The sequence below is a fragment of the Oncorhynchus mykiss genome, chromosome 9 (genome assembly GCF_057628025.1).
Source record: "Oncorhynchus mykiss isolate SJ-2025 chromosome 9, ASM5762802v1, whole genome shotgun sequence".
In the NCBI taxonomy this organism is placed as follows: domain Eukaryota; kingdom Metazoa; phylum Chordata; class Actinopteri; order Salmoniformes; family Salmonidae; genus Oncorhynchus; species Oncorhynchus mykiss.
Window position 1 is genome coordinate 35,669,408 of NC_143030.1, and position 16,131 is coordinate 35,685,538.

Genomic DNA, 16,131 nt, shown 5'->3' on the forward strand with positions numbered 1-16,131 from the left:
TCCATAGATTATGGCTTAATTCGTTTATTTAAATTGACTGATTTCCTTATATGAACTGTAACTCAGTAAAATTGTTGCGTTTACACTTCATCCCTATCAGTCAAACTACTAAAGAGCAGTACATAGCAATATGATGTATGTATGCATGTATGTACGTACTGTGTATATATATATATATATATATATATATATATATATATATATATATATAACACACACACACACACACACACACACACACACACACACACACACACGAGCTGTCTGTTTAAATACTATCACACAGCTCCGACACCCATGCATACCCCACAAGTCATGCCACCAGAGGTCTCTTCACAGTACCCAAGTCCAGAACAGACTATGGGAGGCGCACAGTACTACATAGAGCCATGACTACATGGAACTCAATTCCACATCAAGTAACTGATGCACTTAACTGATGCACTTAAAAAGCAGGTAAAAATACTCCTTATGGAACAGCTGGGACTGTGAAGCAAAACAAACATAGGCACAGACACATGCATACATACACATGGATTTTGCATTGTATATACAGTTCCTTGCGAAAGTATTCGGCCCCCTTGAACTTTGCGACCTTTTGCCACATTTCAGGCTTCAAACATAAAGATATAAAACTGTATTTTTTTGTGAAGAATCAACAACAAGTGGGACACAATCATGAAGTGGAACGACATTTATTGGATATTTCAAACTTTTTTAACAAATCAAAAACTGAAAAATCGGGCGTGCAAAATGATTCAGCCCCCTTAAGTTAATACTTTGTAGCGCCACCTTTTGCTGCGATTACAGCTGTAAGTCGCTTGGGGTATGTCTCTGTCAGTTTTGCACATTGAGAGACTGACATTTTTTCCCATTCCTCTTTGCAAAACAGCTCGAGCTCAGTGAGGTTGGATGGAGAGCATTTGTGAACAGCAGTTTTCAGTTCTTTCCACAGATTCTCGATTGGATTCAGGTCTGGACTTTGACCTGGCCATTCTAACACCTGGATATGTTTATTTTTGAACCATTCCATTGTAGATTTTGCTTTATGTTTTGGATCATTGTCTTGTTGGAAGACAAATCTCCGTCCCAGTCTCAGGTCTTTTGCAGACTCCATCAGGTTTTCTTCCAGAATGGTCCTGTATTTGGCTCCATCCATCTTCCCATCAATTTTAACCATCTTCCCTGTCCCTGTTGAAGAAAAGCAGGCCCAAACCATGATGCTGCCACCACCATGTTTGACAGTGGGGATGGTGTGTTCAGCTGTGTTGCTTTTACGCCAAACATAACGTTTTGCATTGTTGCCAAAAAGTTCAATTTTGGTTTCATCTGACCAGAGCACCTTCTTCCACATGTTTGGTGTGTCTCCCAGGTGGCTTGTGGCAAACTTTAAACAACACTTTTTATGGATATCTTTAAGAAATGGCTTTCTTCTTGCCATTCTTCCATAAAGGCCAGATTTGTGCAATATATGACTGATTGTTGTCCTATGGACAGAGTCTCCCACCTCAGTTGTAGATCTCTGCAGTTCATCCAGAGTGATCATGGGCCTCTTGGCTGCATCTCTGATCAGTCTTCTCCTTGTATGAGCTGAAAGTTTAGAGGGACGGCCAGGTCTTGGTAGATTTGCAGTGGTCTGATACTCCTTCCATTTCAATATTATCGCTTGCACAGTGCTCCTTGGGATGTTTAAAGCTTGGGAAATATTTTTGTATCCAAATCCGGCTTTAAACTTCTTCACAACAGTATCTCGAACCTGCCTGGTGTGTTCCTTGTTCTTCATGATGCTCTCTGCGCTTTTAACGGACCTCTGAGACTATCACAGTGCAGGTGCATTTATACGGAGACTTGATTACACACAGGTGGATTGTATTTATCATCATTAGTCATTTAGGTCAACATTGGATCATTCAGAGATCCTCACTGAACTTCTGGAGAGAGTTTGCTGCACTGAAAGTAAAGGGGCTGAATAATTTTGCACGCCCAATTTTTCAGTTTTTGATTTGTTAAAAAAGTTTGAAATATCCAATAAATGTCGTTCCACTTCATGATTGTGTCCCACTTGTTGTTGATTCTTCACAAAAAAATACAGTTTTATATCTTTATGTTTGAAGCCTGAAATGTGGGAAAAGGTGGCAAAGTTCAAGGGGGCCGAATACTTTCGCAAGGCACTGTAGGTAGGAGCAAGCCCATGTAATGCTTTGTAGGTTAGCAGTAAAACCTTGAAATCAGCCCTTGCTTTGACAGGAAGCCAGTGTAGAGAGGCTAGCACTGGAGTAATATGATCAAATTTTTTGGTTCTAGTCAGGATTCTAGCAGCCGTATTTAGCACTAACTGAAGTTTATTTAGTGCTTTATCCGGGTAGCCGGAAAGTAGAGCATTGCAGTAGTCTAACCTAGAAGTGACAAAAGCATGGATTAATTTTTCTGCATCATTTTTGGAGAGAAAGTTTCAGATTTTTGCAATGTTACGTAGATGGAAAAAAGCTGTCCTTGAAATAGTCTTGATATGTTCTTCAAAAGAGAGTTCAGGGTCCAGAGTAACGCCGAGGTCCTTCACAGTTTTATTTGAGACGACTGTACAACCATAAGATTAATTGTTAGATTCAACAGAAGATCTCTTTGTTTCTTGGGACCTAGAACAAGCATCTCTGTTTTGTCCGAGTTTAAAAGTAGAAAGTTTGCAGCCATCCACTTCCTTATGTCTGAAACACATGCTTCTAGCAAGGGCAATTTTGGGGCTTCACCATGTTTCATTGAAATGTACATGTCATCCGCATAGCAGTGAAAGTTAACATTATGTTTTCGAATAACATCCCCAAGAGGTAAAATATATAGTGAAAACAATAGTGGTCCTAAAACGGAACCTTGAGGAACACCGAAATTTACAGTTGATTTGTCAGAGGACAAACCATTCACACTAATGAATTTATTTGCAAATTATGGTGGAAAATACGTATTTGGTCACCTACAAACAAGCAAGATTTCTGGCTCTCACAGACCTGTAACTTCTTCTTTAAGAGGCTCCTCTGTCCTCGTTACCTGTATTAATGGCACCTGTTTGAACTTGTTATCGGTATAAAAGACACCTGTCCACAACCTCCAACAGTCACACTCCAAACTCCACTATGGCCAAGACCAAAGAGCTGTCAAAGGACACCAGAAACAAAATTGTAGACCTGAAGAAATCAACTGTGGGAGCAATCATGAGGAAATGGAAGACATACAAGACCACTGATAATCTCCCTCGATCTGGGGCTCCACACAAGATCTCACCCCGTGGGGTCAAAAATGATCACAAGAACGGTGAGCAAAAATCCCAGAACCACACGGGGGGACCTAGTGAATGACCTGCAGAGAGCTGGGACCAAAGTAACAAAGCCTACCATCAGTAACAGACTACGCCGCCAGGGACTCAAATCCTGCAGTGCCAGAAGTGTCCCCCTGCTTAAGCCAGTACATGTCCAGGCCCGTCTGAAGTTTGCTAGAGAGCATTTGGATGATCCAGAAGAAGATTGGGAGAATGTCATAAGGTCAGATGAAACCAAAATATAACTTTTTGGTAAAAACTCAACTCGTCGTGTTTGGAGGACAAAGAATGCTGAGTTGCATCCAAAGAACACCATACCTACTGTGAAGCATGGGGGTGGAAACATCATGCTTTGGGGCTGTTCTTCTGCAAAGGGACCACGATGACTGATCCGTGTAAAGGAAAGAATGAATGGGGCCATGTATCGTGAGATTTTGAGTGAAAACCTCCTTCCATCAGCTAGGGCATTGAAGATGAAACGTGGCTGGGTCTTTCAGCATGACAATGATCCCAAACACACCGCCCGGGCAACGAAGGAGTGGCTTCGTAAGAAGCATTTCAAGGTCCTGGAGTGGCCTAGCCAGTCTCCAGATCTCAACCCCATAGAAAATCTTTGGAGGGAGTTGAAAGTCCGTGTTGCCCAGCAACAGCCCCAAAACATCACTGCTCTAGAGGAGATGTGCATGGAGGAATGGGCCAAAATACCAGCAACAGTGTGTGAAAACCTTGTGAAGACTTACAGAAAACGTTTGACCTCTGTCATTGCCAACAAAGGGTATATAACAAAATATTGAGATAAACTTTTGTTATTGACCAAGTACTTATTTTCCACCATAATTTGCAAATAAATTCATTAAAAATCCTACAATGTGATTTTCTGGATTTTATTTCTCATTTTGTCTGTCATAGTTGAAGTGTACCTATGATGAAAATTACAGGCCTCTCATCTTTTTAAGTGGGAGAACTTGCACAATTGGTGGTTGACTAAATACTTTTTTGCCCCACTGTATAGGTTTAGCCCCACCCCTCCGGCTTTGAGACAGCAGTATAATCAATGGGCTATTGGGTGCATTACTCTGGATGATCTGAACCCACCTCTTCTGGCTCATAGTGCCGTCCAGACGCACAAACCTGAAACCCTCCTCCCTGAGTGGGACCTCCAGTAGAGTGAGGAAGCTTGTGAACTGAGAGACAACCAGAGCCTCGATTCTGCTGTCCTCACTTCGCAGTCTGAGCCTCCACTTCGGAGCTGCTCCTCCAGTTCTCAGAGATGTTGCTCTCCTTTTCTTCCCGATGAAACTCCACCAGCCCACTGGCCTTGATCCGGCCTCTGCAAAGAGGGCACCACTCCTGCTCGGTACATACAGTGCCTTCAGAAAGTATTCATACCCCTTGACTTTTTCCAAATTATGTTGTGTTACAGCCTGAATTCAAAACAAATATCTACACACAATATCCTATAATGCTGCGTTTCCCAAACTTGGTCCCGGGACCCTAAGGGGTGCAAATTTTTTTGCTTGATAATTAGTTTATTATTTAACCAGCTGTGTAGTTTTTTTTCTCCCATTTCCCAATGATGGAGACCACTGTGCTCTTGGAAACTTTAAACACAAAGTCCAGACACACAGCACACTCCTCATCAGAGCCACTGCCCAGCACCAGCCTATGTACACTACTGGTTGCACCAGTGGTGAGACATCACTTCCCATTCATTTTCAGTGAAAGGAAAGCGGTGAGAAGCGGAGTAGGTGGGGGACCGTTGGGTGGGGCAAACAAAAGTATCTATATCCACAGTAAAACAAGTCCAATATCGACATATCCTGAAAGGCCGCTCAGCAAGGAAGAAGCCACTGCTCCAAAACCGCCATAAACTGCAACTGCAGTTGAAGAAATATCCTCTGGAGAAATATCCTCTGGTCTGATGAAACAAAAATAGAACTGTTTGGCCATAATGACCATTGTTATGTTTGGAGGAAAAAAGGGGATGCTTGCAAGCCAAAAAACACCATCCCAACCGTGAAGCACAGGGGTGGCAGCATCATGTTGTGGGGGTGCTTTGCTGCAGGAGGGACTGGTGCACTTCACAAAATAGACGGCATCATGAGGTAGGAAAATTAAGTGGATATATTAAAGCAACATCTCAAGACATCAGTCAGGAAGTTAAAGCTTGGTCGCAAATGGGTCTTCCAAATGGACAATGACCCCAAGCATACTTCCAAAGTTGTGGCAAAATGGCTTAAGGAAAACAAAGTCAAGGTATTGGAGTGGCCATCACGAAGCCCTGACCTCAATCCTATAGAACATTTGTGGGCAGAACTGAAAAAGCGTGTGCGAGCAAAGAGGCCTTACAATCCTGACTCAGTTACACCAGCTCTGTCAGGAGGAATGGGCTAAAATTCACCCAACTTATTGTGAGAAGCTTGTGGAAGGCTACCCGAAACGTTTGACCCAAGTAAAACAATTTAAAGGCAATGCTACCAAATACACTCAATTGGTATGTAAACTTCTGACCCACTGGGAATGTGATGAAAGGAATAAAAGCAGAAATAAATCACTCTCGACTGAAATTCTGACATTTCACATTCTTAAAAAAAAGTGGTGATCCTAACTGACCTAAGACAGGCAAATTCTTACTAGGATTAAATGTCAGGAATTGTGAAAAACTGAGTTTAAATGTATTTGGCTAATGTGTATGTAAACTTCTGACTTCAACTGTACATGTAGTTATTACCAAGTATGAGTTTCTCACATTGTAGCCTTTACATTGAATATATTCACTGATCACGTTCTGTACCTTGGCAAATAAAGTTGCAGTTCCAGTATGAATGTCTGTGAGACATTCTTTTTCAGTCATATCCAATAGCAGGAGTATCAAACTCCAGTCTTTGAATGATGCTGTGTCTGCATGTATGTATTACAATTATACTCTTCAACAGTGTTTACCAAGCCTGGTCCTGGGATATCAATGGTTACACATTGTAACTATGCAATAGACTAGAACACATGATTTAACTAGTTAAAGGCTTATTTGTAATTCATATACACCACTGTTCAAAAGTTTGGGGTCACTTAGAAATGTCCATGTTTTTCAAAGATTTTTTGTCCATCAAAATAACATCAAATTTATCAGAAATACAGTGTAGACATTGTTAATGTTGTAAATTATTATTGTAGCTGGAAACGGCAGATTTTATGGAATATCTACATGGCACGTTGTATTAGCTAATCCAAGTTAATCATTTAAAAAGGCGAACTGATCATTAGAAAACCCTTTTGCAATTATGTTAGCACAGCTGAAAACTGTTGTCCTGTATAAAGAAGCAACAAAACTGGCCTTCTTTAGACTTGTTGAGTATCTGGAGCATCAGCATTTGTGGGTTCGATTACAGACTCAAAAGGGCCAGTAACAAAGGTCTTCTGAAACTCGTTACTCTATTCTTGTTCTGAGAAATTAAGGCTATTCCATGCGAGAAATTGCCAAGAAACTGAAGATCTGGTACAACGCTGTGCACAGAACAGCGCAAACTGGTTTTAATCAGAATAGAAAGAGGAGTGGGAGGCCCCGGTGCACAACTGATCAAGAGGACAAGTACATTACAGTGTCTAGCTTGAGAAACAGATACCTCTCAAGTCCTCAACTGGCAGCTTCATTGAACAGTACCCGCAAAACACCAGTCTCAACGTCAACATTGAAGAGGCGACTCCGGGATGCTGGCCTTCTAGGCAGAGTTGCAAAGAAAAAGCCATATCTCAGACTTGCCAATAAAAAAAAATGGTAGCAGGACACAATGCATATACAGACTGAAAGTGGGAGATCTAGTCCACCATCAGCATGACTAGTTATGCATCTTAAAACATGTAATTCTACTCATAATCCTATCCAATTCGTTAGCTAGCTCGGTATCTGTCAGGCAATTGGAGCTGGCTGAATTTCTGGAAAGTCTTCCGACGCCGACAGTAGCTTCTTTGCCGCTTTGGATGCAGAGGGGAGATGGCGTCTCCTCTGATGGCTTGTGTACACTACTAGCACGTGGTAAATTGCTGCGTGCCGCTTATGCCGCCCAGAGTGGCCTGCAGGTAGCATATAGCAGCACGTTCGATTGTGACGTTTGATTGTGCATCATGTTTGTATGAAGGACTGGTTAATAAATTGATAAATAGTTTAATCCATTCTCAATTTCATTAATTTATTCACAGTTAAATAGTAACATGCTCTAAAACGCTCTGGTGACAAACACAATTTGCTGCCCTGTTTCCAATCGTCCACATGGCTGGGAGAACCTATTGAAGTAACTGAATACTGTAACGATCCTGGGTTTATAAGCGCGGAAATCGACCCTCCCGCACGTGCATGCTTTTGCTTTTTAGTCGATAGCGCGCCAGACCTCGGGCTCGAAGGTCGAGGGTTCGAGACCTGCTCTCTGCTGTTTCATTACAATACATTTCGAAAATGTAAAAAAAATCTATGTATTATTAGCTAACTAGCTATAGTGCAGGCTAACTCAAATTAGCTGCTAACGTAGATAGCTGGCTATCTAGCCAACTTTATATAGTGTATAGATAACTAGCTAAGTGAATTAAATATCACCAGCAACCTAACTTCATATTAGCTAGCTATCTCTATGACTGTAAAAAAAAAACTCAAAATGCATTTGTAGGTAGCTAGCTAACAGCCATGGAGGAGGGTGAAAGGATGGCTGCGCCAACTGTCAAAGTGAGAGAGTAGGTTATTCTGGATAGGGCAGGTACTTTTGTGTAGTTCCAGTCTCTAGAAGTGAGGACGGAGATAATAGTCACATAATATTCAGTGCGGTCTAATTGAAGTATAATTAAGTCTGCTTCTTGTGAGGTTTTCTGACCTCACATACAGAGAGCTGTGAAAGCCTGTCTACAGATTAAGAGGTCCCAATAAATAGCAGTGGTTCTCAGTCCTGGTCCTGCGGACTCAAAGGGGTGCACATTTTTGTTTTTGCCTTAGCACTACACAGCTGATTCAAATGATCAACTCATCATCAAGTGTCAAGTGGTATTTATGTATTAATTTGTGATGCTATCCTTGATATGATCCTGCTATTGTCACATGCACTTGTGTGCACATGCATCTATCTATCCAATGTTATCATGATTTGCTATAAGGGATATTATACTTTAATAATCCACAATGACCTGGTGATGTAAAAGTTGAATAATGACATTGTCGGAATCTGGAAGACGGATACCTTGTAACTGGAGATACCTACAAAATGATTGCCTAGTTACCGTGTAGGGCACTGCAAGGTTGGGTGACCAGTGCTATCTGGGAATGCCTCCTGAGGGAATTCAGGCATGTGAAGGCTACCTGTATCCTGCATAACTTCATGAGGATGGACACGAGGACCAGGAGGGGATCTGCAGCTCGCCGCCGTGTGCCAGAGGAGAAGTCTGCTGCTCTGCAGGATGTTTGAAGGATGGGGTCCAACAATGCAGCAGGAGAGGCAATCCGTGTGCGGGACATCTTCACCTCCTACTTCTTCGAAGAGGGTGCTGTTCCCCGACAACATCATAGACTACACTATGCACAACCAAAGGATATTTATAAACCATCCACATTGCAATAACAGTATTCTTCCATTTACTTACCAATGTCAACTGCATTTATTCAATTCCTTCCTCTCAACTAGTTAAATGTTTCTAGTCTATTGCATAGTTACAATGTGTAACCATTGATGTCCCAAGACCAGGATTGGTAAACACTGTTGAAGTCTATAATTGGAATACATACATGCAGACAAAGCATCATTCAAAGAATGGAGTTTGACACTCCTGGTATTGGATATGACTGAAAAATAATCTCACAGAAATTCATACCTGAACTGCACCTTTATTTGCCAAAGTAGAGTACATGATCAGTGAATATATCAAATGTACAGGCTACAATGTCGGGATATCATGTATGGTAATAACTACATGTATATTCGACTAGCATCCTTGGCACAAAGTTCTATTATATTCTACTCAATCCATAGGCATCATGAATGAAGTTGATACAATTGGCTAGCTATGTTCATAGCTAGGTTCTGAACTAATATACCAAACGTTTTAGGGTCAATACACAGATCGCCTACATAGCTAGCTACACATCCATAGGCATACAGGTATTTTAATCCTCCACTGCACAATAAGCAACAAAATAGTTAGCTTGCTATGTTACTTCAGATGGATTACATGGCAAATATCAGCAAGGCAAGCTTACAAAATTGTACAATCAATTTGCAGTAAATGCTTTAGCTAGCTAGATAGATTCTTTACATCCAATGTTTCACAAGACAGCTTGGTTTGCTGGTTGTTTCACGAGTCCCTAAAACATTAAACAACCAGAATTACAATTTCAAACTGATGTCACAACACCATAAAGTTAGCCAGCTAGTTGGCTAATGTTAACTAGTCAGCTAGCTTGCTAAATAGCGATTTTTGTAAATGAGCCTTATGACAAACGAAAAATACATAATCGTTTGTCTTTACATTAACATATTCCTCTCAACTGTACATTTTTTATGCATGATTCGTTATGACATAATTACTTACATTTGCTTCCGTCATAGTATTTTTCCTCTTCGCTGAGTTTTAAAGGCAGTTGGCATCCAATATGTTGCATTACCGCCACCTACTAGACTGGAGTATAACTTCCTTATACCTTGCTTGAAATAAATAAACAAATACCCAACCATCTAACACAACACTAAACAAAAAAATCTAAAAATACCACCACCCTACTCCACTATTTAAATAGATTTAGTCCTACCTCATGCCAACAACCTGAAAGGATGGGACATCACCACATTTAACACACCCTGTAACTCTTCTGATGTCAAGTCTCGCAAACCCAAATACCTCTCTGCAGCTGCCACCACAACCTCAATTTTCTGCGACTTACGCTCCAACCCTGTAGTACAGTTGATAACCATAGCTATAAATGCTTGCAATTCAATCTTTCTGAAACATGCATCACTTGTTGGCCTATCCCTTTGTACTGGTAGAGATCTACTACTCACACCACTCCTTTCAGGATACCTCCCCCTGCCCATAAGTTTGACACCTGTAACAACGTAATGTATTCGGCACAAAAGCTCGAACAGGATAACCTATCTATCCTAACATCACTTTGTCGGGCAAAGACATCATCAAAACTCAAAAGAACAGAAAATGACTTGTTTCACCACTCTCGCCAACCTGTCTGCGTCGCACCAAACGACGAGCATCAAACACCTGGATTCTTTCCCTTCAGTTGGTCAACTTTTACATTTACTGCTACCCCAGTAAATCACTCCTTTCAATGGCACCCTTTTCTTGAGAGCGAAACAATTCACATTTCTTGCCCCCATTTGTTTAACGCAGAGCACCTTCTCCCTCTGACCAACAGTTACACAAACAATTATCACAAGACCACTTCACCGATTCCACAGCACCCAACTCTGTTTTCACCCACCCTGAAACCACAAATGGATCAGACAAAAGACAAGGTTCCACTTTTCCAAATACTTCACTTCTGTGACTCATCTTTATCCTGACCCTCGGTGCAAGCCTTGGGCTCTGAGAACTTCACCACACCTACCACCTCTGATACTTCACCCTCATTCACTTCCTTTTCTCCTCCTGTCTTCAGCTCACTCTGCTTACACTTTCTACCATTCTTCTTTAACAAACCATCTCCCCCCCCATTTTTAACCAACAAGCTCACGTCTTCCTCACTCTTAGACCTCCCGTGTCTCTCTTTTTCCCTCCATTCCTCCTCTGTATTCCAAGTATACGCCTCCTTATTATAATACTGCATTTCTCCTGACATACATCTTGTTCTTGCTTTCTCAAGGGACGCCATTTAACCGGCTGTCACAATCTCCGTACAATTAGCACGAACCCCTCGGGATGTAGCGCTCAACAGTGCATCCCACTTACAATGCGGCTGCGTTGTCTTGATGTTATGCTTTATCAAAAAGCTACCATGACACTTTTGAATTTCAACCAAGCGCACTCTTCCAACCACCATCCGCATCTCTCCCTAGTATTTCTGTCAGCCATTTTTGAAATCGTGTTTATCTGTTCAGTTAATGATTTTTGTAATTCGATTGTGTTCTGCGTCTTTTTTTGTCTCTTTAGCTAGCAAACGTTAGCTACCAGTACATAGCTAACGTTAGTGCTAACATGACCATCTGATGGCTTTTTGGTCTCTCATTGAACCGTTAACTGCAAATATTGTCCGTGTCACATGAGCAGAGAGCCAAGCTGAGAAATGAGGTGACACTTCCATGTACCTACTCAGTAAGTTCTCCCGTTTCTGATTAACTGTATTGTCTTACCAACGTTACTTTTCACTTTTGCTAAAAGCTATAGCCTACTGTCACATGGGCCAACTACCTTTACATTCTGCTGGGGTCTCTTTATGGATGTCTTCGGAAGATGTCAAATCAAATTTCCATCCATTTCCAATATTAAAGTGAGCTGGAGTTGAGTCAGTATGTTGGCAGCAGCAACTCAATGTTAGTGGTGGCTGTTTAACAGTCTGATGGCCTTGAGATAGAAGCTGTTTTTCAGTCTCTTGGCCCCTGCTTTGATGCACCTGTACTGACCTCTCCTTCTGGATGATAGCGGGGTGAACAGGCAGTGGTTCAGGTGGTTGATGATCTTTATGGCCTTCCTGTGACATCGGGTGGTGTAGGTGTTATGAGGATTCTGTGTTATGCACTATAGCCCGTTACCATATATGTGATTTGAATATTATCTGCTGTTGGCTTGTGTGGATGTATGTAGGTGTTATGCAACATAGCTGACTTGAAACATTGTTAACAGTTTCAGGGCCATGGGCCTTTCTCATGATGGAAAAATACAGAATAACATAAACGGACACATACAGAACGTAGTGTAGCAAACCACAGACTGTTTTTGTTAGAACTCAAACTTAACAATAACAGAAACCAGATATGTGATAACGGTATCTAGGGAATGAGCGCATAGATACTCGACACAGCAAGTTACATCTATCAACTGGAGCGCCCGGGGGCTGGTACCAGCTCGTACGACAACAATCAACGATAGGCTGGGTGAGTTTAAACCACGCCCAGTCTCTACTCTGACAGGGCGGCTCGGAAGCAGGAACTACTAGTCATCAGGGTATATTATAATATCTTTGTCAGGAACAAGTCAGTTCTCTGTTTGCCCTGCGAGGTGGGACAGAGAGTCCGTATATACGAAAATTGAATTTACCACTTATTGCTTAGCTAATAAAAAATACATAGTATACAATCACTCATTGTCATATTTATCCTGATACCAGATTCGAATTGACGCAAATCTAACAGTGTCCTGGAGGGCAAGTAGTTTGCCCCCGGTGATGCGTTGTGCAGACCTCACTACCCTCTGGAGAGCCTTACGGTTGTGGGTGGAGCAGTTGCCGTACCAGGCGGTGATACAGCCCGACAGGATGCTCTCGATTGTGCATCTGTAGAAGTGGGAGTGCTTTTGGTGACAAGCCAAATTTCTAAAGCCTCCTGAGGTTGAAGAGGTGCTGCTGCGCCTTCTTCACAACGCTGTCTGTGTGGACCAATTCAGTTTGTCCATGATGTGTTGCCGAAGGAGCTCAGTAGGTAGGCACCCAAGTCATTATTGACTGTACCGAGTTGAAATGCCAGCAGCCAGCCAGTCTCCCTCTACACAGTCATTACAAGTCCCACTGCACCTTGAAAGCCCCATGGCACCACATGGATCAGTTACTGTAGTCAGAATTGTATGCGGGCTCCATCAGCAACAGAGATATTAAAAAATAAAAAATAAATAAATCAGGCTGTTTGACTTGCTCACTGAAGACACGGCAGTGATAGCAGACAAGGGGTTCATGATTGATGACTGTGTGCCAGACAAGGTCTACCGTCCACCCTTTCTGTCTAAACGGAGCCAAATGCCAGCAGCACAGGTCCATCAAAACACAAGAGATTGCTCATCTTATAGAGTCCACATTGAGAGATTAATTGGCAGAATTAAACTGAACAAGCTGTTTCAGTCAGAGATCCCCAAGTCACTGATGGGAAGCATCAACTGCATCTGGGCTGTGGCTTGCCTTCTCACAAACTACCAGTGTGGGCCTCTTGTGAAGGCATGGGCCAAGGTGCAATGAGCTACAACTGCAATGCATCTTTCCTTTTTTTTGCTGTGACCATCCACATTGTCTAACACCCTGTAGTCCATGTATTGATAATAACGTTTGGGTTCTTAATCTCAACTAGGCCAAAAGGTGGATGCTCGAGAGGGTTGTAGACCAGGCCATCAGGAGAAGAAGCAAACCAAGGGATGTCAGGATGTATGAGGCCACAGGGTGAGCATTTGACATTCTGCATCTTGCAGTAGTCACTGGCTGATTCCATCTCCAACTCCAGTCCCCTCTTCATGTCAGCTGTTGGTGCTGTGCCTTTGAGGATCCTTTCGGCTAGATGGCAGACATCCGCAGGCACTCTCACATGGCAAGCCTCTCAGAACCGTGACGAGGTCAGTCTTGGTTTCTGTAGCACCTGCCAGTCGGAGAAAGCACTCTGTTCTCTAGTAGCTTCCTCTATTTTATGGGCTGTTGCGAAGCTCACCTGAAGAGACTATGTGAAGCTGGTCTCCTTCACTGAACACAAATGTGCAGCCTTGAAAGTTGTTCTCCAGTCTGTAGCAATCCAGGGGCAGTGAAGGGAATGGTGGTGTCTCCTTATGGTGAACTATGTGTTGCTTTGTGATTGGTGGCTGCTGGTAAGACAGGAGGCTCCCCACTTGCACCTTTCCTTGGCTAAAAGCTTTTCAGCAGACATCCCCATGCTGCAGATCAATGGCTTGGATTGAGGGTCAAAGTTATTTTATGCCTCTTCTATCTGAAGAACTGAGAAGTCAGGGAGCGGTCCAAGAAGGGCACTGTAGAGTGTACTTCTGCAAAGCAAAGCAGCCGCTGTGGTTAGCCAATCTAAACAATGTACTTGAAACCACCTGAAATGACATTTTATATAGTCAAAGTGTAATAGGACATGGCTATACTGGCTATTAGGGAATACTCACCTAATCCCTCTTTCTGCCATGCACTTTTTGGTGGGCTTGGTGATGGTCATTTTGCCTATAGGCCCAGGTTTCAGACCCTGTAAATAGAGAGTACAAGGGCACTATTCTAAATCTAATCATGAGATGATTTAAGTGTTCATGACATAATTTCTTAGCATTATGATATGATTATGACCATATGATGTTTATATGTGGTATAGCTATTAAAACATACCATAGTCCTGGGCTTATGCCACTGCTGCCTGGCCTCTGTGCACAGGTGGGATGACTGATGTTCCCATCTGGGAATAGTGTGCAGACTGGAATAGTAATGCAACTGTGTGTTTGCATAATGCAGTGCCAGCAACACATAAACAGTGATGTGTCATTGTTTCTGGCTCAGAGCGCTTCAGTACAACCTACGTGGGGATATAAAAAGAAAATGATTAGACTATAAAATCACTCAACATGAGTTACGACCAGCAAACAGAAGTGACTGGTGCAACATACAACAGCCATTAAATTCATTACAACATTATATGGGTTTAAACATTTATATTAAGGGCATATGCCCTTGTTTAAACTTAATCAAATGCGTCCAACATGACAGAGTTTACAGAAACGAAGACGCCTGAACAGTTACTAAACTAAAAACGGTTTCATAGACATGGGTTAAGCCTGGTCCTAAACTAAGCAATGCCTCATAATGCAGATCTCCATTGACAGGAACTTCTTAGCCTGAGACCAGGCTTTATCTCTGACTGTATAACCGGCATGTAGTGTGTCACAAACAGCTGACTTTTCACCCTACACTCAAACTGTGTGGTTTCTCATTTTTCCTCATGGACTTGTAGCAGCAAGCCCTTATGCTGACCTCTCCTGTCATTTTATCACTGTTCAAAACTGCTTTGAATAAAAAAGAATGAGCAATCATAATGTTAGCTAGCTACTGTAAAAGGCATGTTTTAAAATACGTTACAGCCTTGAGTAAACGTCCTTGTCTGGTCTGATAGGCAACTTGGCTACACTTACCTTCGTAGTAGAAAAGGTAACTGGAGACAAAGTTTTAAACCTTTTTCCAACTTGGAGGTCGGTGCTTTGCTTGGCCAAACGATGTACACCCGTCACTGTTACCTTTGGCAGCTCTTCAAGCACCTTGTGTAAAAACAATGCCATGGTAGCAGGGGTGTTGACTAATTACTAGCCACCTTAATGGTTAGCGCGTTAATAGCTAGCTAAACGAGACAAAAAAAGACAGAACACAATAATCGAATTACAAAAGTCACTAACTGAACGGATAAACACAGTTTTCAACAATAATACTTTTTTTAAAAAGCTATACAAAAATTATTATATTAATATAATGAGGTAATGATAAAACGAGCGACTTAGAGGCTAGTATGGCTACTACTATTCATATACACAAACAGAAAACCACATTTTAGTACCCTACAAAAAGAAATTGAACTGTATTTTAAGACAGTTAAATGCTCTACTAACAAAAAAGCTGTTAGAATTGTAAGTATATGCATGTCCTTTAAGGTCCTTGTGTAATTGTAATGTGATATTGTACCCCCTAGCTCGATTGTCTATTGTTTGTAATCTATGTATGCTTGTGTTCCCTCATGTGCTTTATGAGGGAACACAAGAGCCGGTGGAAGCGTTGCTGGCTTGGGAGAGTCCTCGAGAGTCCTCGAAGGAATATTTCGTTTCGCTGCAAGCGGGAGTTCCTTTTTTCTAGAACCTGGTTGAGTGTCGCACAATATCTACGTCAACACTAAAGG

The 16,131-nt window shown here is 42.0% G+C and overlaps 2 long non-coding RNA genes across 4 annotated transcripts; both read right to left on the minus strand.

Annotated features, from left to right (window-relative positions):
- Positions 1 to 9,150: 9,150 nt before the first annotated feature.
- On the minus strand, positions 9,151 to 9,932 carry LOC118966026 (uncharacterized). Its single transcript, XR_005053225.2, has 2 exons — positions 9,875 to 9,932; positions 9,151 to 9,647 (listed from the first exon to the last, which is right to left on the minus strand). It is a non-coding gene; the product is annotated as an uncharacterized LOC118966026 (long non-coding RNA).
- A 2,194-nt stretch (positions 9,933 to 12,126) lies between these two features.
- On the minus strand, positions 12,127 to 16,126 carry LOC110531930 (uncharacterized). Of its 3 annotated transcripts, none has more exons than XR_002474779.3 (5): positions 15,921 to 16,126; positions 15,380 to 15,582; positions 14,583 to 14,766; positions 14,369 to 14,445; positions 12,127 to 14,242 (listed from the first exon to the last, which is right to left on the minus strand). It is a non-coding gene; the product is annotated as an uncharacterized LOC110531930 (long non-coding RNA). The 3 variants fall into 3 exon arrangements; XR_016483214.1 differs by having other exon boundaries at positions 15,380 to 15,502; positions 15,921 to 16,119; XR_016483213.1 differs by having other exon boundaries at positions 15,848 to 16,093.
- Positions 16,127 to 16,131: the final 5 nt, after the last annotated feature.